Below are 26,375 nucleotides of genomic sequence, written 5' to 3' on the forward strand. Positions count from 1 at the left end.
GGGGCCGGGCGGCCTCAGCCGGGGTGCCCCCGCGGAGGCGGGAGGGCGGGCGGAAGCGGCCTCCCCAGGACCGCGGCCTCCCCAGGACCGCGGCCTCCCCGGGCGCCTCCGCCGCGGACCCACGCCGCCAGGGACAGGGGGGGAACTGCTGGGGGGTGTCACCGGTCTGGGCTGCCCGGGACACCCCCGCCGTCCCCGGGTGGGCGGTAGGTCGCTAATCCGTGGGTGCCCTTGTCCCCGTCCCCAGCGGCGAGCTGCCCGCTGCCCCCCACCCGGGTTGAGCGGAGGGGCTGCGGGCCCGCCGCAGAGGAGGCGGCGGCACCGAGGAGCAGGAGGGGCGCCGGGCTGACACGGAAGCCGGGCGCTGTGGCCTTGAGTGACAGGGAGGGTGGCGGCGGCACCCGGCCACATTGCAGGGCCAGGTTTTGTCACTCCGGTAGGCCCCAAAACACCCCCCTAGATAGCCGGCAGAGCAGAACGTGTGCTGGCCCCCTCGTAAGTAACCTGTGGCTTTTGTCCCATCTAACTCGGCGGTAACGAAGGCCGGTTAAGAGAAAAAAAAGTAAAATGCAGGAACAAGGAGCAGGTGATGTGGCCGCTGAAACCAAGAGAGGCCAGGAGTTGGGGCCAGCGCTGTGACCAACGGTGGCAAAGCCCCTGACAGGAAGAAGGAAGCTGGTTTGGCAGAGCAGCGCCGGTGGAGGGACGAAGGTCCCGACACAGTTGCGTCGGCTGTCGGAAGCCACACGAGGACCTGGACTCCTCTGAGGTGACGTGTAAGCTCCGATCGATCCGGCTTAACCGTGGCTTTGCTTGCTTGTAGTAGATGTTAGGGAAGTGGAGTGTATTCTGTAATTTCCTGCGATACAGCCCAACATGGTGGTCGGTGCCTCAGAGCCTCACGGTAAGCTGGAGCATGGACTCCTCCCAGGCTGGGGGTTCTCCTGCACACCCCCTCAGAGAGCAGACAGCAAGTGTTCGCTCCATGGGCTAGTGAGAGGCAGCGCCTGCAGTTGGTGTGCACTGCCTCTAAGTTAAGCAAATCCATTCTAAAGTCCAAGAAGTGTCAAATACATGGATCTGGAGGTAGAAGGGTGAAATGAATCCTCTGGTTGGTAACCCATAGGCTGCCACGGGCTTTCGTGTGATTTTTGGATAAATCAGTTTTTCTTTGCCATTGCAGAAGAGGAATAGCAATGCTTTCACTCCTCACAGGCTGTTGTTAAGCTTAAGACTGTAATATACTTGTATTATAGTGAGATGGCTTTATGTACACAATTAAAATGGTTTGGTTCTTATCATCTCACTATATAGAACTGGTTTTGAAATTAACTGACATAGCAATAGGTCTTGGAGGAATGTTAGGCACTGTGTGTACTACGTGAAGGATGTAAAAGGAGAAACAAAGTGTGCCAAGGCTATAAACGCCTGTGGTACATACACAGAAAATGAGAAGGAAAAACAGGGTGAATTATTAGAAAGGCAAAAGGAGTACTGAGAGGACAAGGTCGTGAAGGCTCAAAGGATGAGATTTCAAGGTGAATGTGTTCAGCAAGCTCCAAGGCTGAATTAAAAAAAAAAAAAAAAGCCAAATGAACTGGAAAAGCTGGGAACTAAAACCAGATAGAGTTGCAGATAAGTAATTTCTTTGTTCATTGCTCTTAAAGGGAGGAAAAAGATAGAGGCAGAAGGAAGTGGGTTAAAAACAAGTTTTAAGTCCAGAGCATGAAGTGGACAGATTTTTAATCTAGGTTTAATGAGAGTTTTTCTTTAACTACAGGTATATGAGGTATGTCAGAAATACAAGGCTAGGCATTCCTCTAGCTTGCTTTAAACTGAGATTAATGCAACTGAATTCCTTGGACTCACAGCATTGTTAAACCGGGCTAAACGAGAAGAGAGTCAAGGCTGTTATTTCCAAAAACTTCAGAAATGCAAACAATGATGTTCTGCCAGAAAGAAACTGAAGAGTTAAAGACCTTTTGCATTTGTTGCGTACTCCTTCAGCAAACACAATGGAGATGAAAGTCACAGACTCAAAACTCAATAGTCCAGCTACGAAACAAATAAGAAAAGGACCAAGGTACAAATATGGTGCCTGGCTAAAACCTGATGATAGTTATTAATTCATGGGCTAATTTGGCTTCAAAAGTCTTTTGCTCTTTCCCTCTCTTTCCCACATGTCTTTTGGGATGCAATTAAAGGTCTTGGTCTTAGTTTTTACATTTGCTAATGTGCTGAGCTACTTCAGGTTGTCTTGACATACTGTTCCCCAGCGTGATCAACAGAAATACCAAGTTCAGCAAAATCCATCTTTGGATATATGAAGCGTTTGCCGTATTTTATGATTACAGCACCTCACCAGCAGCACAAAACAATTTAATGAAGGTTGTTGTCCAGTGACAAAGCTGCAGAAAAGAGTGGTGGTGGTAAGGAAACTCTGGAAGACAATGAGTATGTATATTACAATAGTGTCTACAACATGCTAGAAATGTTTTCCAAGCATATAAAGACTGTATTCATTGCCAAAGAACTTGTTCCTTAAAAGAGAGCGTAGGGACAAAGCACGACGAAAAGCAACATATGGTATACAAAGTAAAATGACCACTGTGATGGTTGCCAAAACTGAGAGGGAAGGGACTTCCTCCTCTTTCTTTTCTGCTGGTTAGTATTTACTTGCTCCCTAACATAGTATTTCCAAGATAGCTAATTTCTTGTCTGTGTCAGTGAATGTTGGAAAATAACTTGGCTAGTGAATAGGCAATGATGAGACATACTGCTTTGCAGAGAATGCAGATGAAAAGTCTTTAAAGTAATACCAGTCACGATGAGGATGTTGTGGGATAAACTTAATGCAAGGTCATAGTTTTTTGTCACCACTTAGATATGGATCTGATATGTTTATTAGAAATGAAAAAAAAAAGGGTTGGTCAATTAATAACTTTTCTGTTTTCATTAAGTAGTAATAATACTTGCATTTATACAATGCTATATATATTTTGAGTACTGCAGCGATAAGGTTGTATAAGTAACCAAAAAAGAATCTTTGAAGCCCCGGGAGAGGGGGAAATGCAGAATAACAAGATTAGAGAAGTTTAATTCACAGAATAAAATCAGCTTAGAAATAAAGTTTAACTAAAACGTAATCTCATCTTCAGGTAGTTTTGCTGTGAACAGGAAAAAAGTCCAGTTTTTCACTGCTGCCTAGAAGGTCGCTTGGAAGCTACACATGCTCCTGAGGTTGGTGGTAGCGTAAAGCAGCAGTCAGACACATGTGTGTCCATGACAGCGTCACGATTAAAATTCAGAACTTGGGGGCTTGTAGCATTTGCTCTCTTCCCTCCAAACCACTCCACCATGTTCTTCAGCCTGACTGCTCCTACTCCACTTAAACCATTATTCACTGATCTCAACAGTGGCATTTTTCAAGCTTGCTTTTCATACTAGCAAGTGAACTGTAACAGGTTTGCAGCTTTTCCAAATAAAACTAGAGAACTGTTCGTCTGAGTTGGATTCTCTGTTAAACTCACTTCCTTTCTAATCAGGACAAACTGTACAAAGTACATGCACAAGGCTATGCAAGTGCTCCTTTGTTGAATGCACGTTCCTTTCCTGAGGTACTCAAAGGGTTAGCATGGTTTATTCATCTCCCAAATACCTCCCCCGCCCCTGTTTCTGCAAAGCGAGGAAAGGGTCACTCATTAGAGGTGATCGGGAAAGTGTAGGGTTGTTGACTGGCTCTGGCCCGCCGTTACTGAGGAGCACAGGGTCGCAGGGCCCCTTCAAGTCAGTCTGTGGCCAGCACAAGCTAAGGGGCCTCAGCAGTTTCAAGATCCAGGCTTCAGCTCTCGGATACGCCAAGAGCTCCATCTTCTCCTGTCACAGTATGAAGTGGCACACAGCCCTTGGGACAACGGAGAATCAGGCTCAGAGCCCTGAAAACAATCCGCAGTACCCTGGACCACCTCCCATCCCACTTAGTGCTCGTTGATGCCATTGTAGAGTTTCCCTGAAAGTTTTTGCTGAAAGTAACAGAATCATTTGGTTGTTTATCACTGAATAACATAATGGTGTAATGTTTAAAGGAAAAACCTTTCATTATAATCTGAGATTACAAGGGTTGGGCTAAATTATAAGGAGACGTATTCTCAATTACTTTGTGTAAACTTGCGTTTAATATTGTGTTTAATACTGCGGGATTCCTCCGGGCTCTTCAGCTAAAATTGTTTTTTGCTGTCCCTGAATCTGTCTGAAATGATATGCATTTGCTTCTCTGGGAATATAGCCTATTTTTATTACACCAAAAATATGGTTAGGGTTGATCCAGAGAGATTTATACATATTAAAATATTTGACTACTTTAATAATTTTATTCATATTTAAAGAAAAATTAATTACGCTAGTCAAGTACAGGACAATGTCCTTTTTTTTTTTCCTGCCAGATGTCTGTATCTGTAAAGCTACGGAAATGCAGCAGAGCTTAGAAAATGCTCAAGACTGACTCATTCCAGTTTTGTCCTCATTTTAAATTTTGTACCATGGAAAGTTCAAAAGCTTTTTCCACATTCATTGTGAGGTTTCTCCAGCGGGAGTATTTCTGGCTTTGGTTAGAAAAGAACTCCCTGTCTTGCTAAAGATTGGCAATTATGTACATTTTTGGCCTCTAACTTAAGCAAGCCAGCAGGCCCTCGGGGTGCTTAAAGTCCAGTTATGGACAGAAAGTTACTTTTAAAGAACATTTTTTAAACACTATTTGAAATCCATGCACTGATACAGCGATAAACAGTTTTGAAAAAAAAAAGATTCCTGTTTTATCTGTATGTAGGTCAAATTTATCTGAACTGCTCCGGAAGCTTTTCTCTATTTCGGTGCAGACAAGTCTTCCAGCGTAAGAACAAGGGACTCCAACATAAAGAAAGTCTCTCCAGTGCTTCGTAGGGCCACAATCATAACATGACCTTTTCACTTTGCATCTGATATGTGCTTCCCACCCGTGTGTCATCATGATTCAGCATCGTGACATGCTGAAAGATCATCAAGGTGGAAACAATGCCGAGCAGTGTTAGGATGATGTGGCCTGCCACGATTATTTTGCACGTACCTGATTTATTGCACGTTATATTTTCTCTTTCCTTGTCTTTCAGCTGCCAGGCACGTAGTTCTCTCTTCTGCCAGTGCCTGGCCTTGCGTTTGGAAAAGAGAACAGGGATGCCCTGGGGTGTGGGCACGAAGGACGGTTTGCTCTGTGCCCCTTGGTTTGGGAAGCTTGAGAGCGCCTCAGCTCATGCATTACAATATATCCTGCTATTTAATAAGTTACAGTCTCCGGTTTTTTTCTCCGATTCCCTGGAAACTATTACCCAGAGCTCAAGAGAGGAACTCAAGAACTGTTCCTGAAGCCATAAAGATGTATTTGTTAAAGACTGGACATTTTATCTTTGAGTGAAGATGCAGCTTCTTTTCCCTTTCTCCAGCTGGCTAGCATAATTTCTGATATCTCTGAATGCTTCTTCTTACTGAGGTAGTCGTACCAGTAAGAGAGATTCCAAGAAAAGAGCAAGCTTCAAACATTTGCTGATATGAAAGGAGAAACCTGTCTCAGTAATTTAAGAGAGGAAGGAAAAGACAATAGTGGAGTTTTTGAACTGATAAGACTGACTAGGTGTTATTCCTCAGTAAGACTCGGGGGCTTGATTTTTTTTTTGATGAGGCAATTTCTTGAGAAGAATGGGGGCAGGCTTCAGTTTTGTTTGTTTTCCAAGTGAACAATGGTGTCCTCCTTTTCTCGAACAATGGGGATACAATATCATAGCTCATATGTTGTTAAACTATCAAGATAGCAGATCTGTCCTGAAGAGCTCACCTTTGCCAGGGCTGGCTACAGACACGCACATGCACACAAGCATTGTGAGCCTGAACCCTGAAGAGCCATCGCAATCTGGATGGACTCAGTACAGCTCAGCACCGTGTTCTCCTGCACTCCCCGTTCCCCTTTCTACCGGGACGGGGCCTGTATTCCCATGCACCCCTCTGATGCATATCGGGATGCAATGCCCTGTTGCTCTCAAGGGCGTTGTGATGCCTTTTCTTGCATTTCCATCCTTCTCGAAGACACGGGCCTTTACTCCATGCCCTTCTGATTGCCTTCAGTGCGCCTCTTGTGCCCTCCTGCAATGCCTTCTTCAGCTGGCCTACGTTTAAGCCACGATGTTGAGTTGCTGCCCACCGAAAGGGGTGGTTCTGCTCCCTCCAGCAGCATGTTCCATAGCACCACGCTTGTCAAGCCCTTTGGTGAGTCAGTTCAAGAGAATAGTTTTCTGTTGGATTAACAAGTTGGATCGGCTTACCAACTGGTTTGATGTGGTGCAAGAGAGGGTGTGGACCAGCAGGGCCAGGAGTCAGGGAGGGAAAAGCAGGACCACCCAAGTCAGAACAGTAAATTGACTCAGTCATGTCATATAACTTCACCCTTATTTACTTCATATTATATAAGTTGAGCCATTTCTGCTTTCTCCCTAACTGAGAGAGCAGCTTTTCCTTTCAAAACTGTATAATCAGCAGATCCAAAGTGCAGGATATTCTATACCAAGACAGGATAATGGCTAGCATCAGCTGATTCTGCTATCTAAGGGTGCGGGGAGAGGTGTTCTAGGCTATCGATTCTGTGAACAGCATGCCAGGGACTCACATTTTGTAAGGTTTTTTTTTCTTTTCAGTTTTTAGTAGTTGAAAGGTTCTGTCTGTTGATTAAAGTAGTTCTTGAGATTTTAGAACTGAACAAATGCAGTATTAAAAATTGTGATATTGATGCACACTGATTATGATGGTGTTCTGTGTCTTCTTGTTTCCTATGCTAACAAGCACAACCCTCTGTGCAAATACTCTTAGTCTAATACCAGAGTAAGGTATTTCAGCATGTTTTAAAGCACTTTCCAAGCAACTTATACCAAGGACAGATATTTACTAAACCAGATATTTAATAAACCAGTGGATATATAGTAATTTAAATTCCTATATTAGTATGAAAAATTGTTGTCTTCCGCCTGCATGATCTAAATTGACCCTTTTCGTTTTGTCTCTTTCAATGGACATTCAGATGGCACGACACTGTTAATGAATCCAGTAAAACATAATGCTGGAATTGTACACTGGAGAGCTCTTACAAAGCAGTACCTAAATATTAGGTCCCAGAAAATTAAACTTACCAGGAGTTCATGCAAGCACACAGCTGAATATGAATTATTAACATCTTTGGTTTGCTCTCGGAGTGATAGTACGTGCTACAGAGTTGTAATTAGGGCTGGGTTGCGTCTGAGTCTTGCTATCGTGCTGCATCGGTTTGTCATTGTTAGAATTGCTACCCCTGAACCTGTTCCTTGCTCACCCAGCTAGCTAATTAGTGACCTAGAGATAAGGTGGCATTTACTGGTACTAGAAGAAATGGCCTTTCATTTTTATGCAGAAGCAAAAAGCAGGTCAGCAAGCAATTTACACATTCTTCATCCACCCACAGTGCAATGGAAGATGATAATGCTTATCTTGTCAGGAGGCGGATTTCACTTTTTTCCTTACTGTTTTATTAGGCTTACGTTTTCCCCTGGCATTATTCTGTCTGGGTTTTTTTTGTTGTTGGTTGGCGTTTTTTGGTTGTTGTTTGTTTGTTTGTTTGTTTGTTTGTTTTGGGAGGGGGTTAACCTCAGACTGCGTCTAATGCTAGGAGCATGTTCAGGAGTTTTCATTAAAAAACAGATTCCTGAAAGGGTTCCTCAGATTACAGTTTCCTCGCTGTGTGATACAGAGTTTGAACTGGAGGGGATAGGCAGAGAATAGATAGAGACTCTGTCCTCACCTATTTACCAAATGGTACGTGTTGTTGAAATTTGGGTGGGAGGCAACTCTCCCTTGTGTAAACATATCCTCCAATTAAAAGCCATGTGCTGTGGGCAAAAGTAGTTAAGGGCTTGCTGCTTTTTTTTTTTTTTAAATAAACAGCAACTTATCAATGTGAGAGGCCAAACATGGCTAGCTCATATACACACAAAGGCTCGTGTGTTTGTGGATATGCCTACTCTGCGTACCCAGCCTGGGTCCTACCTTATTTTAGCTAGGGTGATCATTTCTCCCCTATTTTAAGAAATATTCCGTATTTCATTTTTGACATGAGTAAAAAAAATGCTGAATCATATCTTTGTGGAGCAACACTCAGCAGTGCATTTGCTAATAGAACGTTATTTTCGATTTAAAAATACCAGCCTCAAGAGACTGGATCTTTTAAGAAAAAACTACAGCACGAAGCTAAAAACAGTTCTCCCTCTCTGTAAGATAGCACTGAATCATAGAGCTAGGATAAAAATCAATTGAGAATGTGGGTTCATGTTAGAGAATCTGCCCCAAGCCACTGATTTTGCATTTGTAATCCAGATATGAATGAGGCATGTCAGGAAGAAAACAACTTCAGAGGTTCATAAATGCCACTGTATAACATCAAATGCTTGCCTGGTGCACTATATATTTTACTGCAAAGGTTTAGTGAATGCTATATGCAGGGCAAAGCTATAAAGCAAGGTAGCAAGCTCATTTCCCTTTGTAAGCCTTCAGAGCAGCTAGATGGGAGCCCTTCCAGAAAGCTCTCGAAACTTTCATCTAGCCTCAGCGCTCTATAAATAGAGGAGGTCTTCATCCCCGAGGAGGTTCTGCAATGCTGTTCTGCAGGGGAGTGCTGAGCTCCGATGGCGGCAGCGGAAGGAGAGTTACCGCGTGGCATGGTAGGACAGGATCTCCTTGAAGGTGAGATGAGGTCTGCGGACAGGTTGAGAGGAGAAAAAGATGGAAGGCTCTTCCCAAAAATGAGTGTGCAGGGAGAAATTCCCTTAGATCCTACACAGAAACTACTGCCGGCAGAGTGGAAAATGCAGCCACAGCGACTGTCAGCTGCAAATGACAAAGATACCTGATATTCCCTCCATCAGTCAAGAAACACTCCTGAAAAGGAGATCTTTCACTCTCCAGAATGAATGGAGAAATGGTTTCACTGGGATCAATGAAAACAGCAATAAATGCTGTAAGAATTACTGTAGTTTACCACGTTTTTAATTGCTCTGATGGACTGTCATGAGTGAGATAATATGCGACAGAGTAATCACAAACATAACTGTAGAGTAAGTTCTGAGAGCAAAACACTTGGAACTTTGTTTCTAAAAAATGTGTAAATATAGAAGAAAACCAGCTGACTGCTACAGAAGCTAGAAAAATCTGTCCTAACACTGTCCATTTGCATTAATGTAGGTCCCTTGATTGTGACAGCAGATTAAAAAGCGTTGTCATCCAAAATTTAGCTACAGTGTATTTTCCACTATTTATCTACAGTTTAAATGTGGGGCAAAAATTTTGTTGGGGTTAAGCTTCACGTATTATTTTCAAAAGAAATAACTGAAAAAATGGGATTGAAAAAGGAAAATTTCACTCTGACTTCTGATAGCTCAGCCTCATGGTAATACCAAGATCTCAGTTATAATATTTTGAAAGAGGAATACTGCATTACCTGTTTGATTATTTTGGGGAAAAAATCTGAAAATATAAAAAAGAGGCTTACTTTTGACTAAGCACAGTAATTTGGAGCCAACAAAGCTAATTTGGGAGACAACATTCTGTCTACAGAAGAATGAAAAATGAAAGCAAACCATTTTTCTGCTCACAGACTGCATATTGAACACACTGGGCTACAGATAAGTTATTATTTGATCTCAAAGGCCTTTGATATGCAATCTTTAAATGTTTTTCTTCCTGCCAGCAGAGTTTCAGAGTTAAGAGAGATCTTTATTTTGTTGATATAAAAATAATATGGAAATGATAATATAGGAACACTGAGCCATTGCCCTACAAGATTATCATCCCTTTGCCTTCCTGAAAGTGTCATCCAGATACAATTTCTCTAAAGGTGAGGGAGATGTGCTTCCCATGCCAGAACAGTACTTACTTCTTTCAGCGTGCTAAGGTTTTATGGTAGAATTTTAAGATCAGAACAATCTGATCTTGGATGGGCTAGAATGTATGATACAATGTGTGTGTTTACAAGAAAAAAAAGCCAAAACCAAAACGGATGACAAATTACTTGGTTATATGTATGGCTTTTAAATACACCGTGACAAAGCATGTACAAATGGGATTTCAAATAGTAGCATGCATTAGCTCCCAAACACTTCCCTTTGCTTTTTGATTCCAGTGAGCAAAATCATCCTAGCCTATCCTAGCCTGCTTCAACTGAATCGTCTACTGCAATCTCAAAGGCCAGAGTGGAAAGGGTTTTCTTCAAATAAACAAACCCGTTTACACACACAGGAGAAGAGTAGTCACTCCAGTGTTGGTGTAATCCCTCTGAGCAGCTTCACAGAAACCTTAAGGCTGTACTCTTGAAGTAGTGCACACGTAGCTGAGATGTGTACAGTGGTTTTCAGAATATTTTGTTAATATTTTGCTAAGTACTGAAATACATTGTTCATAAATTGCTCTGGCTGCACTCTGTGTTGGTGTGAGAGAGTGCCTGAGAAGGAAGGGAGAGGCCAGAACTTGTTTCCAAGTGGTTTATTGACTATTAAACTCTTATAGCCAGATAAAAGCAGCAGCAAATAACCTGATCCGTGTGTTACAACAGTGCACGGTTTCACCTTCTCCCTCCCTGCATCCTATTGCCTATCTAGGTCACTGTGCAGTGCGAGACTGTTGGTTTACCAGATAATGTTTCCACACGTTGACCCAGACGCGGTGATGACAGGCACGTTTTCAGGCTGTTTATGCAAACCACCAGTGTCCCGAGCCTGCTCCTGGCATGTATTTTACCTTCCTCCTTGCTGGTTTGGTGCCTGGTACGGCTTGCCCAGCCTTATGGATGGAATCGGCCATGCTGACATCTAAACAGCTTTGTAGATAAAGCCATCTTGCTGTCAGCCTGTCAAACCTAAATTCCATCACTACTCTGCAACTGCTGTGTAATTAAATGTTCTCCTGCTAGGCATACTCTGGTTTAACGAGTTTTATGAGTCATGGCAGCAAAGGGAAAGGAGATACCCCAAAAACAAGAATGGGCACAAACACCCCCTTGATAATCATCTTATTTAGAGAGAATAAGGTTCTCTCTTGTCCAGAGAAGTGAACGCCAGGTCTTCTCGGATCCCTTGTCAGAGTATCTCACACTGATGCTCACTAAGGTACCCAGAGAAAGTAATTTTGCTGTTCTGAATTACATAAAACCTGGTACTACAGACACTTACAAGGAAGCGGTTTGTTTTGAGTGTGCAGCATGTTGGTCCAAGAGTGCTTGGGAAGGAAGGAAGAGGTGAGAACTTGCAAATTCTGTGCTCTCATAAGCTCAACCTCAAACCCCTCTACACCACAGGAGATGTACTACACATATGAGCAGAGCATGTCCCTCTCCTTTACATTGCCAGGGCCCAGCAGCCAAGATCCCAGCGTTTAAAGCACCACCAAAACAATTTCTTCCTAGCTGCAAGCAACTAGGTGCATGAATATTGCATTTCTGTGCGAGAAGGCAGCTCAGCGGCACTGCTTTCTTGCCCCGCCGAGGCAGAGGAATGCACGCCGTGCATCGCCAGGAGCGTCCGCACCCCCCTGCTTTCACACCTCGTTCCAGCAGGGAGGGACCGTGCCCCTGGCAGCGTGCACAGGGCGGTGTGGCTTTGCTTGCCCCCCGGGCGGACCTATATGCTAGCTATAGAAACTGCCAAGGCGGGGAAGAGGCAGTCAAGGAGCATGTGGGGATGAGAAAAGGTTGGGCACATCTTGAGTTCCTCTGGCCAGACTCGCCCTCTCGGTGTAGCTCACACCGAACACAACGAGCCATGGAAAGCAAATGTCGGCTGCCATAGCTTCTGGGTGCATGGGGCAAGTCACCACAGAGGTGCATAAGCCAATCTTCAAACCCCAGGTCTGTCTGAAGAGATTGCCACTTGGCCAGCATCAGGCAGGCGTAGCCCCTGCCAGCTTTCCTCAGCCTATTGCTAGCAATGAGCTAGATGCAGGCAGACCTTGCGTTTCAACCGCTTGAGCTGGCGCGGCTCGCTTTGACTCCGGAGGGCCGAGGGAAGTACCTACAAGCAGTTTTGCTGACAAACCTGGGAGTGTAGTGGTGGTTAACAGGAGAACGGTGATGAGCTGGCGTGGGGTAGACTGGGGCATTAACCCTTCAACTACAGCTGGAAGAAGACTTGGGTCTCCAGCCTGGTTGTGGCCATACGGCTGTGTACAGGCTATGACTGTCCACGCAGGGCTTTGAGAAGGGCTGTTCCCTCCCTTGTTCCCAGCCTGCCTGCTCCTCCCGTGGCTGCCCTTGCCTCTCCCTCCCATGAGGACCGAGCACTGCACCCTCGTGCAGGGGCCAGCCAAACCATGCTGAGCCAGCTCATGGCCAGTGCTTGAACGCACAGCATGAATGACAGGGCTCTGTGCTGTCCCCTGGATGGGACAAGGACCAGCCTCTGCTGCAGCCCCTCTGCTTACCTTGTCCTTTCACCTTGAGCTCTTCATTTATCTGAGTCCTGTTGCAAATGCCGAATTAAACCCTTAATACCCCTGAGCAGGGATGGAGGGTTAAATAAGACGAAAGATTCAAGCACCTAAGCAGGATATATGCTTAACTAAGGGTCCTGAGTCTAAAACTAAAGTCCCAAATGCCCCCAGGCAGCTGCTTACACCCCTGGTGGTGCCAAGACTTGCTAGGCAGCTGCCCGTGTGAGCTGCCGGTCCCTCTTCGCAGCCAGAGCTGCTGCTCTCTGGGCAGCTTGGCGGCTGCCTGTTCAAGATCAGGACACCAGCCTCATGCGGTGGGCATCCTAGCCCACCGACAGGAGCAAGTGGCACATGAAATATTTTGCAAAACCCTGCAAACCTGAGGCAGGTGTCTGGCCTGCAGAAAGCACAGCCTGCTCCTCCAGACACAGCCAGTTTCTTGCTTCTCCCCTTTGCAGTCCTCCAGGCAGTTTTGAGGTAGCCATGAAAGCACATGCTTGAGGTGCTGGCAGAAGAGAGGGGCCTGTGCAAGCAAGAAACATGGTCTGTACACGAGAAGTACGGGAGGTCTGGCATACAGCGCCTACGGTTTGTATATCCCAGGAAAAATAAAAAAACAGTAAATAAAACTGTCTGCTTGTTTTGGCTTAGGTGACTGGAGATTGAGACAAGGTAATGTGAGTTAGTATAATTTAATTTCTATTTCTCTGTCTTTTGTATGCTGTGAAGTTTGTGCTGATTTTCTGTACTCATACGACTTTCTCAATCTTCATAGGCTTCAGTCCTGATCTCTTTTTAAACCTTGATATATCCGTGCTATTTTGGTCTTGCAGACTATTTTTGGATCCTATCTACAAGATGGTCTTTTTTAGCTAGCCTCACAGCCAAAACTGTGCTAGACTCTCCTTCTCTTCTACCTTGATTGCTGCAACATCCTTTCTCTGATTGCGAGACGTATACACAATTGCCCTGTGGATATTTATTCACGGAGATGCTGCAAAAGTTGTTCTCTTTGCTTGCTGTTTTGTCACCCTTTTCCACTGACATCCTTACCTCAGTAGAAGTACTCAACCCCACTTATACAAGCCCGTTTATATTGTGGCTGATGGTATTACTGTATACATGCAGATGGACTTATTTGCACATGCACAGCGGGTGGAGCGATTTTGCTGCGCCCCAGGTTGCTGCAGGAAGGAGCGCAGCTGGAGGCATCCTGCTGCTGCTGCTGATGCGACACCCCCGAGCGTCGCACACCCCTCGGGGCTCTCCGCGGATGAGTCGCAGGCCATTGAATCGCTGGCAGGCGCTGTTTGTTTCCAGCACCACCTTTCCTGGTGTCCCAAAGCCCCATCGCTGTCGCATCAAGGATATGCACCACTCCCATGATGGGCGAGAGAGCGAGGAGGCCTGGGGGAAGGCGGCTGCAGGGTGCCAGAATAGCCCTGCCACCCCCAGAGCGAACTCCTCCTGCCCACAGCCTAATTGCTGTGAGCTCCAAGTTGCCTCAGGAAACAGGTCATCAAGGGGAGGCTCTAGGCCAAAGGACCTGATTTTCGCTAGTATAATCCACGATGGGCAATCTGCACATTCACGTAGCCCAGAGCCCCTTCTTCCCTGGTAGATCGCCTGCTAGGATCCTACACAGACTTTCTTCTTCACCATCTCTCCTGCCTCTGCTGAGATGTTGTGAAAATTCTCTGGGGGCTTATTTTAAGGAGCCGTACGGCACTGATCTGTAGTTTTTCTCAGGTGCATGCTATACATATGGAAATACTGTAAAGCTGTTCTCAGCGAGCACAAACTGAATTTCCCCTAATGTTAAACCATCAAACACAGCTGCTTGTCTTTGCTTTCAATGCCTTCAGAGCCTATCTCCATTCTCTCCCTGACAAAATACAAGGTGAAATCCCACCTTCAAGGAGATGCCCTATACTGCCCCATACTTATTTTATCCCTGCAACTTCATGCTCTGTCACACTGCCTTTCACTTTCAGGAGATGCCCCCAGTGAACATCCGCTTCCGAAAAGCTCCTTACACCTGTCCGAGCCGAACTGGCAATGGCAAGGCTGCTGGTGTCCCACTGCCCCGTGGGCTGGCCAGGCAGTGAGACCACAGTGCTAATGTATTTCTAAATGGGTATGACGCTAAGTGGTATCACATACAGAATGCAGCTCAATTTCTCTGCATGCTGCAAACAAGATTAATTCAGATCTTAGAAATTAAAATAGAAATATATAGACTCTGGGTTCATGCAGGTGGTTATGCATGAGCTTAGGAAATAAAGAACCCAAGCCTGATAAATAAAGAAAATATTCTAGATTTTTTTGTGACTTTTGTTCTCTTATTGTTAACACAAAATTTGCTAATCTAGGGCATCAATCCATTTTATCATTTTAAGATAATAGTTTCTTTCTGCTCCAAACCATGTTCTAATGTTAGTATTTTACAAAATATAACAAAAGTTTAAACATTTTAGCTTGTCTATGCTAGAAAATGGTATTGTTATAACAATGTGGAAGTAATCATCCCCACCTATTGTGCAGACAGCATAAAGGCATTTTATAATAGAATAGCAATTCCCAAATAAGAACTGAAAGAAATTTAACAGTGTAAGTGACTTCTCTATCATTCAAAGTAGGGCTTTTGCCAGTATAAACTAGTTTGGTTACAAAACATCACAGTTCTTACTTCAATTATTATACTAGGAAAACTAGTAGATCCAGACTGCCTACAAAAACATGACTGTAGCAGCCACCAATATCCTGAGGACTTGTTACACCGAAGTCAGTCCCGTTGTAACTCCTGATTCATTGAAAGTTATTCCAAGAATGACTTTGTCCCACCGGACTGGATTCCCTTTCATAACAAGAGTGTAAAGTGCACTTCTAGTAAAATCAGATATTCCAGGAAATATGTAAGAAGTAAATTTTTTTGTTTCCTATGGCTGGGGGAGGGACCGCAGGGTGCAAATGAGTCATTTCTGTTTTGCTGCAGGAATTCTGCCACTCCACTAACTATCCAACCTCCTTATTTTGCAGGCTCGTGAGATTTTGCAATTCCAGGTGGCCTCTTTTTCCCTCCTAGGTAGCACAGCTAGGCCTCACGGTCCACACAACAGTTAACCAGAACTTTTTTTAGCGTGATAAATATATCTGCGTGAAGGCACTGCGTGGCGCGTGTGAATCCAAGCGGGGCGGAGGTGCGGGCTAGGCAGCGCGCAGCCCGGGGCTGAGGCAGTCGCGTGCCGGGCAGGAGGGACTCCCTCCCCCCCAGCACGTAAGCAGTGGAAACTTGGAGGGCCCAGCAGCGTTGATCCCCCTCCGCTACGCCACCTCCCAGCCCCACCCGTTGGTTTCCACCAGCGCTCAGGTGGCCTCGTGAGGATCGTGCTAGGTTACCTGCGAATGGACGGCATGGGGACATCCTGGGCACCTGGCCCCACACTCAGCGTGGGATCTTCCCCCTTTGTGGGACTTAACCTGCGCTCTCCTTCTATCTGCTCTGCTGTGTTGTGGCTTTTCTAAGCCTGACAGAGAAATAAAAGCACCGTCTCCATTTCATCAGGAGAAACGGAGCTGCTTCTGGGCATTGAGGTCGCAAGACCCAGGGAATGCTAACATGAGTCAAGTTTGGCTCTCACCGTTGGCAAAGCAGCAGCTGAAAAATGGTGGTGGCTTTGCTCCATATTTTAGCTACACCAGATCTTGGGAAGCTGGTATGGGAGGGTACAAACTACTGTCCCTGCTCCCATCTCTGCTATTTCCCCCTCCTCCGATGGCAGTAGGACAGCATACCCAGCTTTCCAAAGGTCTTCTGCCAGCTCCCTGTTCCAGCTTGGCCATTTTCCACCATGAGTGGTGTGAGCCAGTCTCAGTCCTGGCCTTTTATCTTTGGAGTGACAAAAGTCAGCTTTGCTGGCTCAGCAAAGAGGAACCCAGAGAAGTGGCTTTGGCTGGATAGACCCAACCAGGTGCCCTGAAGTGCCATGTTCCCTAGGTCTGCTCTAGCAAGCACCAGGCACGGGCTTGGCATGTTTTGGTACCTTCACTTACGATTAACGCCAACCTAGGAAAGTACATACAGTCAGTGACTGGACCTCACCTAAGAGGATGGTAACATATTAAAACCCATTCAATTCAGGCCTTTGCACTTGTCAATCAGACGTTTTGCATGCAGCCGAGTAGTGCTCAGACAGCATAGGCAATATTGCCTACCTATGCAGTTTCACGTGGCTCTAGCTTTGACCGTCATTGCTGTTTCCTCTTAGGTTTGGGACACTTTTTAGAGATGTTGCCAGGGTGTGTGCAGCTCTGCAGGATCAATGGTGAGGAGAGCCCGCTTCACAGGCTGGCTGCTGGCAGGTGTCTCACACGTGGTCATCTCGGACCTGACTTTGCATTGAACGTGACTCAGAGCATGTCCCTCACCGCACTGGGCACTGCGTAGGCACGTGCATCTGTGCAAAGCAGGTGCAAAACACTGCTGTTCATGTGTGGAAATGACCCTGCTCAGGTAGCAGGGGCTGTGTCACCTGGGCTGTTTTACCTCCACGCAGAATCACGCCTTGGGCTTCTTTTCACTCCCCTGCTTGGGTGAGAGGGAGTTTGTTTTGACATGTCAGGTTGAAAACTTCAGTGGTTTAGGAGTTGCTTCACATGCAGCTCAGCTGTCCCATCTCAGCAGCAGCAGGATCCAAAGAAGGGGAGAGTGGGCAGTGAAGCACAGAGACCCTACAGCAGTAGGACTCTACCTGCGTGGATGGGTTAACCTCCTTTGCCCGCTTTTGTAAAATACTGCAAGGTTTATGCATTTCAGTATCTGCCCTATGCGCATATTACTCATTTGTTAAAAGCCTGTCGGTTATTCCCCGTCATCTGTTGCACCCAACTGCTGTTTATCCTAATTTGGCATTTGGAAAAATCTTGTCACCCAAATTACAATTAGCAGAAGGTGAAAGTAAGCAAGGAGGAAACAAGGACAACTGCATATATTCCATGTGGGTAGATTACTTGTTCTTTTCCTGTGGAACAACTGTGGATGTTTTTGTTACTTAAAAAAAAAAAAACAACAAACCACCAAACAACTCCCAAACCTCTGGCTAACTACCAGCTTCAGCTACACCAGCCATACCCAGCTGTATGCACGTAGCTGAGTGATGCCCCCCCAGAGCAGGGCACATTCCAGTGACTTGGCTCTTTGGGATTAACTGTCCCTTTCATCAAGTTGGCTTGGACTACTGTTGCTGGTCATCATGCAATGCAAATCTTCCTGAGAAAGACTCTCCGGCTATTGATTACAAAAGATAGCCATTTCGACAACCATTACATAACAAAATCCAAACCCCCGATGTTGCAGGCAGTTGTTGTCATAGATAGGAACTGTTTATTGATCACAGCCAGATATGAAAATATGCATCCTTTACACTAAGCGATGCTGAATATCTAGTGTAGCAAGATGAAAGCCATCATTTATGCCACTTGCAGGAAAGAGCTCTGCCAGAACGTGGGAGGATGTGTGTTACCTACATCCTACCTAACACGTAGCGGCTGAGAGCAATGAGCAAGAGAATTACAACGCTTCTGCTTGTGAAACATTGTGCCCGAGAGGTAGAAGGGTGTGGATTTACCCCCACCTCATTTTAGGTGTCTAAATGAAGTATCAGGAGCACAGTTGTCCCGGGTGCTCCCTGAGAGACAGGCGCGGTTCAGATTTTAGGAGGGATAAATTGCTTTCTGCAGGCACCTCCCACTCTCTCGACCACAGAAGACGAGCTTCGCTCCGCAGATGGGAGGAGTCCAGCTGCAGTGAGGGAGCAGGGCGGCAAAAACACTGCCTGAAGGGGAGGTACTGGCAGTTGTTCGGGGCCACTCCTAAGGAAGGGAAGGGGGAAATCCTAAATGATCGGCTCAGCGTTCCTCTGGTGGGGGGGACAGCCACAGCCAGCAGCAGTCAGCATGTACAGCAGATCCTGTTATCTCCAGCCCAGCGGTGTGCTCGGGAGGAAGGTTGTGCTGGGACAGTCCCCATGGGATAAGAACCTCCTGTGATGCCAACCCCGAAGCTACTCTGATTTACACTAGGATGAAAATAGCCCTCAGAGGTTTTCACTTATCTACTGAAAGGTCAGCCAGAGTGGGACATCAGGGCCAACATATAAAGGAGTGGGCGAAATAGCCACTTTTCTCCCTATGTGCTGGAGCTTTGCTCTAAAGATAGACTCCTGAACTATTTATTGGGACAATTGTGTGTCCCCTCTGCCTAGAAACAGGTTTACCTCTGAATGCTGTCACCATTAGAATAGGTATTGGACGGTTTGAGAAGCCCTGGGCTCAGGCCAGGATTGTACTGTGCTAACTAACAGAGAATTTAAAATACAGCCCTGTCCCATATCCCCTGCCTTCCACGAGCTTGCTCGCAGTGTGTTCCCTGTTAACACTTTCTATGAAAACTGGCCAGATCCCCTTCTCAAAACCCACAGGACTTCTTGGTGCCAGCAGAGCTTACATCCACGTGAGCTGCAGAGATGGACAAGTTCAGTGCACCTCCTTGATGCCAACGTGTGCAAAGGAAAAGTCAGCTTTTACTTTCCCAGCAGATGCTGCTTTCGTGGGGGGTGGGGGGACACCCTGCAGGTACCCACTCCTTCCTCTGGCCTCAGAAAGCCGCTGCCAGCAAGGAGGAGGGAGAGCAGAGAGGGGGTGGCTTCAAGGAGGATTTGGAAAAGTACCAGTTACTGCAAGGCCAGTACCACGCTGAAGAAAAAAGGTGGGTGGTTCTGTAAACCTGGTGTGGCCAGCAGTGCCAGGGTGACAAAGGACATTTTCCTGGCGGTCAGCCTTGAGCTTGGGGCTGCATATCAAAGCAGTGGAGGTGAAAGTGTGCATTGCTATGAACACATGTAGAAAGCCAGTCCTCAGGAGATAATCAATGGCTTTGGAGGTCTGAGGTGCTCCAGATGTGTTGGTGCAATTGACAGAGCTCACAGTCCTATTGCCTGACCCACGCTCTCCTCTGCCCCTTCTTCCAAGAACCAGGCTTTGGGGTTCATAAATACGGAAGAGCGCTTCTGTGATGTGCTTTAGCACCTGGCCATCCAGCATGGTCAACATACTGTTTTTAAAGTAGTCGGGTCCAGAAAAGATCATGTTGAACTTTTCAAAATACACACTTCTTTCCCCTAGTGAGAAAGGTGGGTGGCCTGCTGTGGACATATAGCCATAGCATGGATAATCAACAGTAGCTGCATGCCTCCCCTTCCTCCTCCTCTCCCCATGAGCCCACGTGCACCTTCCTGGCAACTGCACTGGCACGTGTGTTTCAGCCAGACCCGGTGCTTGCCCTGGTAGGTCCCCACAGACACTTCTGCTGCCACAGCCGAGAGCACAGCACGCTGCAGCCCCGGGGCAGGGGCAGAAAGCAGTGAAGCGGCAGGGGCAGAAATGCTGCACCAGGGCTCAGCAACCTGCCTGCCACAGAGCCTGCTTGTTCCCTGCTGTCTTGGCAGAGGAAGCACCTGGGCTGGAGAAATGAGCCGTTTAACTACTGCCTAAGATCAAAATGAAGAGCGCCTTTGGAAAACTGGCAAGTATTAAGCAATGCCCAGGGCAGCTGGAGAAATAGAAGAGGATTTTGTGTTTTGCACAGCACTGTGAGAAAAGGGAGCGACCTTCCTCGAGGGCTGGGAGACAGAGGTTCAAAGATTTGCCTCTCAGTCTGTGCAACCGGTAAGACACCCGCTTGTGTAAGACCAGACTCCAGGAACGCCTTCCTGGGACACCACCAGCAGCTGCTCTGAGGACCAGAGCGGGGACAGAGATGGGAATTGATCCCTTGGAGCACTGAGCCTGGCCTGGGTCGCTGCAGGCAGCCATGTGGTACAGGCTCTTTGGAAACTAAATACACCTCATACCGAAAATCGGCAATGTTTGCTGCTGTCTTCGTCTGTGGGAAGCCTGTTTGGTCACGCCTCTGGTAACTAGGAACTTTCCTCTAATTTCAGGACTCAGTCTGTTGATGGCCAGTTTGCACTCAAATATCTTTCGGTCAGATTGTCCTTCAAGTTGAATAGTTTGTCTTTTTCCCTCCTGTCCCCCCACGGTGTTTATGGAGAGAAATCGTAAGATCTCTCATCCTTTGCTGTGCTGAAATTCTTCCCGTGTCTTACAGGACAGGCTGTCCGTTCCCCATAATTTTCCTGGACATCTCTTCACAGCACCTGTTCCAGTTTGAGGGCTTTCTGAAAATAGAGCTAACTGGAATACAATATTCCAGATGAAGTTTCTCCAGTGCCTTTTTTACAATGCTATTAGCATCATTTCCACCTCTTTTCTGTCCGATTTTTACTACAGCGTTTGACTCTATTTGTATAATTTAATCTCTCAGGGATCTCTGCCTGTGATATCCATAACTTCTTGAGTACCGGCAACACCCTCCAGCTTTCTGCTGTTGACAGATTTCATCACACATCAGTCATGTTTCACAACACTCCTGTTTTTTTAATATCTAAACTGTCAGTAAAAATACTGAAAGTCCTTAGACTGGTCTTTGTGGAACCCCCTCATTCCAGCACGGCACCTTTTCAACGTTACTTATCTTCTTCCCTTCAGGCAGTTCCTACCCCTTTACAATTTGCCTACTAATCTCTGTCTTCTCCAGTTTGCCTTTTAATCATCTAAGTAGTGGCACTGAATCAAATGTTTTACTGAAGTCCAATAGGTGAGAACTACCATGCTTCCTCTGCCAAAGAGATTGGGTTATCACATCTAAGAAAGAGAATTGCTTAGTTTGGCATGATCTGGTTTTGAAAGACTCATCTTGTATCTTATCCTGTTTCCCAGCTACTCATTACAAGCAATTTGTAATTATTCATTCCTCTAAATTTTTTCTGAAGGTCTCAATACGCAGTTGGCAGGTATCTAGTGAGGACATGTTCCATACACTTTCTCGTAAATCAGATATGGGATTTTTGTGTGACAGACCTAAATAATATGCTATGCCTACTTGTGCCTTTACCAGCCTTTAACATGGTCTATTTTTAACTCTTAATTTAGCAGTCAGGTGAGTGCTTGCTCCTGAAGGTGTAGGCAGATTCACGGACCTTATTCAGGGCTTTCCATACAGGCTTTATGTGTTTTCATGTATTTTATACTTTAATTCTCAGGTTGTGCACTGTGTGAATGCTTTATGCCTTCAGGCTCTGGGGCGAATGGGTTGTAAAATTTGCAGAGAGTTGCTTGGCTGACTGTAGAATATAAAATTAGTGTTTGAAAGGGGAGAGCAAAACAGCCAGGGTAAATGCAGTGTTTCTCCTTGGAGTCACTCAGGTTCTTTGAGAGGTGCAGTGTTGCAGGAGCAACTCAATGTCAGGGGAACACAGGAATTTGTTTTCATCAGAGAGATGCTTTCCCTGCCAAGCTGGCAGCAGCTATAGGTGAAGCCTTAACAGAGAAGCACTTTCATAGTCCCTGTGCTAGGAGGGGAGTCCTCCACCAGTGACTGAGTGACAGAATAGTGACCTTCACCTTCTGATCCCTTTCCATCTCCTTTCTGCCATTTTTTTTTTCTTGTTTAGGGAATTCTTGTCATTTCGGAGCTACAGTAATGTTCTTCACAGTGATCTTCACAAGCTCTCCAAACATCTCTGCTTTATTCTCTAGTTACCAAGATGCTGGATGGCAGTAAACACATGTATCCCTGAGGATTTGCACATTGCCAGGGCAGAATTCACAAGGTGAGAAAAACAAGTATTGTGTAACGCTCAGTTTTCCAGCACAGCAAAGATAAGGTTTTCTTCAATCCTCAAGCTGTTTCCCACAGCCATTCTGAGGATCACCTCCACAGCCTGCTCTGAGTTCTGGGAGATTCTGGAGGAAGTTCATGTCTAGCTTTCATCTTGCATCGAGCCTCTGTGGTTCATGGGTCTAAGAGCTAGTGGGCCCTCTACCAGTTAGCTGATCCACCGTATTTCGTCTACCACAGCAGGGGAGAGACTCCCTGAGGTTAAGCATCTAACTTAACAACCCTAGAGGGGCACAGCCTAAGATAAGAGTTAGAGGGGATGCTGATGGCCAGCCTAATGATAGTGTTTGCACTTTTGCAAGTGGTCCCGGTGTTGAGGGTGTGTTCCCCAGTCATGTGAGGAAACAGCAAAGAAAATATCTGTTTGCAAGGGTGAAGGGGAGGTCAGCAAGATGAGCATTGCAATTATTTGCTAGAATGGGGCCTCCCGATGTTCTCTCTATACAGGAGGATACAGGCACTAAAAGCTGGGAAAAGACAGCCATAGCCTTGTGGATTTAGAAGTACACCAAAACACTTTCTGCCTCTTAAATTCCATTTCAAACACCCTGCAAACAGGCTAAAATTTCACTGCCATTTATGGGCATTATGGGTATTTATGGGATGGTTAAGGCACAATAATTGACGCTTTGAAGGATGCTGTCTACTTGTACTTGAGATATTGCTGTCAGATATCCAGTCTAATCCACTTCTCATGCTGCCAGGTACATAAGGCAGATGTCTGTCATCACCAACCGGTTCTATCCCAGACCAGTCTCTTGAAGATGTTCAAGCTGCTGACTTGCAATGTTGCTGCTTTAGTCATTATTGTGTTTCCTCGCGTTCCTCGGGGTCACCGTCTCTTCTTTCCTCTTCATGTTGAAACAGGGCTTGTTGAAGGACCTGGTTATCTGGCACTCTCAAAACATGGCCAAGGTCAATCTGTTTTCTCCACTGTACTGTTTGTACAGCTGTGGGTAATCATGCAGGCTCTGAAATCTCAGCATTCCTTTTGCTCTCTGGCTGCTTTATGATCACTGTCCCCTGCAGGCATCCGCACTGAAAGCACTTTGATTTCTGGGGAATAGACATGTTCTTCCAAGATTCCAACTTGTACAGGTGTATGTATAATGTATTTTTAATAATGGCGGCTCAAAAGAGCTTACAGGAAAGCTTAGTGTTGATGCTGATGACTTCCATATGGGACATATACTTGTCATGGCAACAGAGAAAAGATTCCACTCATTTTGATATCATCTACTTAGAACAGTGAGTAGGGACATGCATGTCGTGTGTAGGTGTCCTGCAAACCCCACTGCTCCAAGCTTACTCTATGTTGTGTATTACCCTTATATAGCCCGCGGTAAATTTAGAAACCATTAATAAAGGCATTTAGCATTAAAAAGGCATTAGGATTAATGTTTCAGTTATTACAGTTTTCTAAACAAGCATTTATTATCTGGGATTTGTTGATATAAATAGATTTTCCTGGAGGACAGGAAAATAAAAACTTCATGCTGACTTTTTAAAAATGAGGTTATAAATGCATTTCAAACCTTCATTAGTTTGCTCTCAGGGGCCTTTGCACTGTGACAGAACTATAAAATGTTCAGTCTGTAATGAGCACAGTTTTATTATGATTTCAGTTTTCCAGGTCGGAGCTGATCACACAGCACAGCAGTCAGGGAGAGCAGGGCCAGAATTTTGGAGACACATGGTCAAGTAACAGACTATGACCAGGTCACAGCATTGGCACGTGTATGGTAGCGAGGACGTTTTCGGTCCTACCGTCCTCAGCATCTTCAAGATCATCACCCATGACACGAAATTACATCCTTAGACTAATACCTCTTGACAAAGTCTTCTCCAGCTCATTTTCAATGGACAAAGGTCTGTAGCACTACTGTACTTCATCTACTTGTCTTTAATTCTTTGTTTTGATGCAACTCTGTATAGGAAGAGAATTCACCCTCCCCTGAGGCCCAACATAAGCCTTCTGGTTTCTGTGCCTGGACCAACACATCTTTGCATTTCTCCAGAGTATGAGAAGGCTCATGAGCCCCCTGTGGCACAGAGGTAGCAGATAAAGTCTTTTCATGTGATACCAAGACATTGTTCCTAGAGCACCTGGGTACAAAAAGGCAGAACTAACTCCGTATCAGCATTTAAACAACGAGATGAAACCTAGTCAGTACCAGCATGACCCTGTGGAGCAGAAGAAACTTGGGTGAAAGTAGCAGCTAGGTGCGGGAAGGTATAAAGCTATGTGGGAAGGTAGATGGAAGACCACCAACCCACTTTGAAGCAAAGGCTTCTTCAACACAAATCTGTAACCGGTACCCCCTGCTCCTGACTCCTTGTAATATGGGTAGCATAACTAATGCCATTTTATAAGGCAAATGGCCATTCTCTGTGACCAAGCTGGTCATGTATCAGTCCCCTCTCCCCTCTTCATCAGGCCTTGAAGGTCCTGCACGCCAGGCAGATTTCTTCTCCCCCTCCCTATCGGCCTCAAGGTTCCTGGGCGCCAGGCCGACTACTCCCCTCCTTACCGGCCTTGAAGGTCTCAGGCACCCGGCCAACCAGGTTGTGATGGCCCCATCACAGAACAGGGAAGCGTAGCAGCACACAGAGCACTGTCTATAAAATCAAGCAGTTGCAAGTCCTAAGTGGGACTTGGGTCAGAACTGCTGCTGGATGGCAAAACCTGTGATCCCCGGGTGGCCAGGGATGCCTCCATCAATATCTGCTTCCTCTGAGGATTGAGTGACTTGTATTCTTTTATGTGTTTCGAGTCTAGATTATGATTGTTCTATTGATAATGCAAGCCAAATATTAAGATTTGACCCAATCCGCAGAGGGTCTACGTGATTAGGAACCACAAGCGAAGCTGTGCTATAAATTCTGTGCTATGCTACTTACAAAATTGTGGTACACTGATTATGATTATAAAAATCTTGTGCTGCTCTGATCATAAAATTGTATGCTATGCTGATCATAAAATTCTGGTTAAAAAAAAAAAAGCTTTAATTGTAACTACAGCTTAGCGCCGTCATCATTCTGCCGAGGATCCCCGTAGTGTTGGGTGGCAAAACCCCTTCGTGTAAAATCTCTCCTGGCCCAGCTGGGAATAAATCATCCAGAAGAAGTCCCATAAAAATAACTGGTGCAGATGTGCTGATTTTGGAGCCAGGGAACCAGATTTACTTCGGTGTAAATATATCAAATAGCTCATCCTCCAGTCTAATAAAAAGCAATAAATGGCTCTTCAGCTCTGCATTGGAGAAGGGGTCTACTAAGTGGAGTGGTCAACCACAGAGAAGACAGAGTCTGACGAAGTCAAAGAAGGTCCCCGAGACCAGCAGTACCAGCAGAATGCATGCTCGGCGGGGCACTTGTTAATCTCCTTTTTTTTCCCATAATCACCATAGCCTCTCCGCATGCACCAGCCGCTAATGTTAGTGTTGCAGAAGCCAGAGGGTTTTGCACTGAAGTGTGTAGGAGGGATGGGTATTTAGTTTGTTTCTTTATCCCGCAGAACAAGGGAAGCTTCTTGTTGGGGTTTGGAGTCTGTCACTGGGAGTGGTTAATATGAGGCATGCACGATAGCTTATGGGAAGAAGGTTCCCCTAACCTGTCATTTCTTGTGTGGGTGTGTTTTGCCCTGAAGCAACCTTAACTGCTTTTTAACAGAACTTTTTGGTGGGAATTGTTAGGAAAGCATTTCTCTAACTACCTGAGCCTTGCTGTGTTTTTGGCCCTACCTATACCACAGCATAAAATATTCTGTACATTGGGAATTCTCAAGGCCTGATAGTCATCTCGATAGTACCCAATTTAAACAGAATTATTCCTGATTTACATTGGCATGAATGAGGGTTTTCCATATATAATGTAAGATTTTGCCTCTCAGATGTAGACACAAACACCATTCCCAGACTCCTTCTTACAGAGGGTTAACTGCAGCTGAATCAGATTAACTCTTTTGCTAAGAGCCATTAACTCAAACTGTGGCATTGAAGAGGACCAGGAGGGTGAAGGAGAATATGTATTTGGCACTGCTTATCCAGGGGGT

General features: G+C 45.7%; 1 long non-coding RNA gene across 1 annotated transcript; it reads left to right on the forward strand.

Moving 5' to 3' along the window:
* Positions 1-78: 78 nt before the first annotated feature.
* On the forward strand, positions 79-6,818 carry LOC142080654 (uncharacterized). The gene is made up of 2 exons (XR_012673076.1): positions 79-769; positions 1,781-6,818. It is a non-coding gene; the product is annotated as an uncharacterized LOC142080654 (long non-coding RNA).
* The last annotated feature ends 19,557 nt before the right edge of the window (positions 6,819-26,375 follow it).

The sequence above is a fragment of the Calonectris borealis genome, chromosome 3 (genome assembly GCF_964195595.1).
Source record: "Calonectris borealis chromosome 3, bCalBor7.hap1.2, whole genome shotgun sequence".
In the NCBI taxonomy this organism is placed as follows: domain Eukaryota; kingdom Metazoa; phylum Chordata; class Aves; order Procellariiformes; family Procellariidae; genus Calonectris; species Calonectris borealis.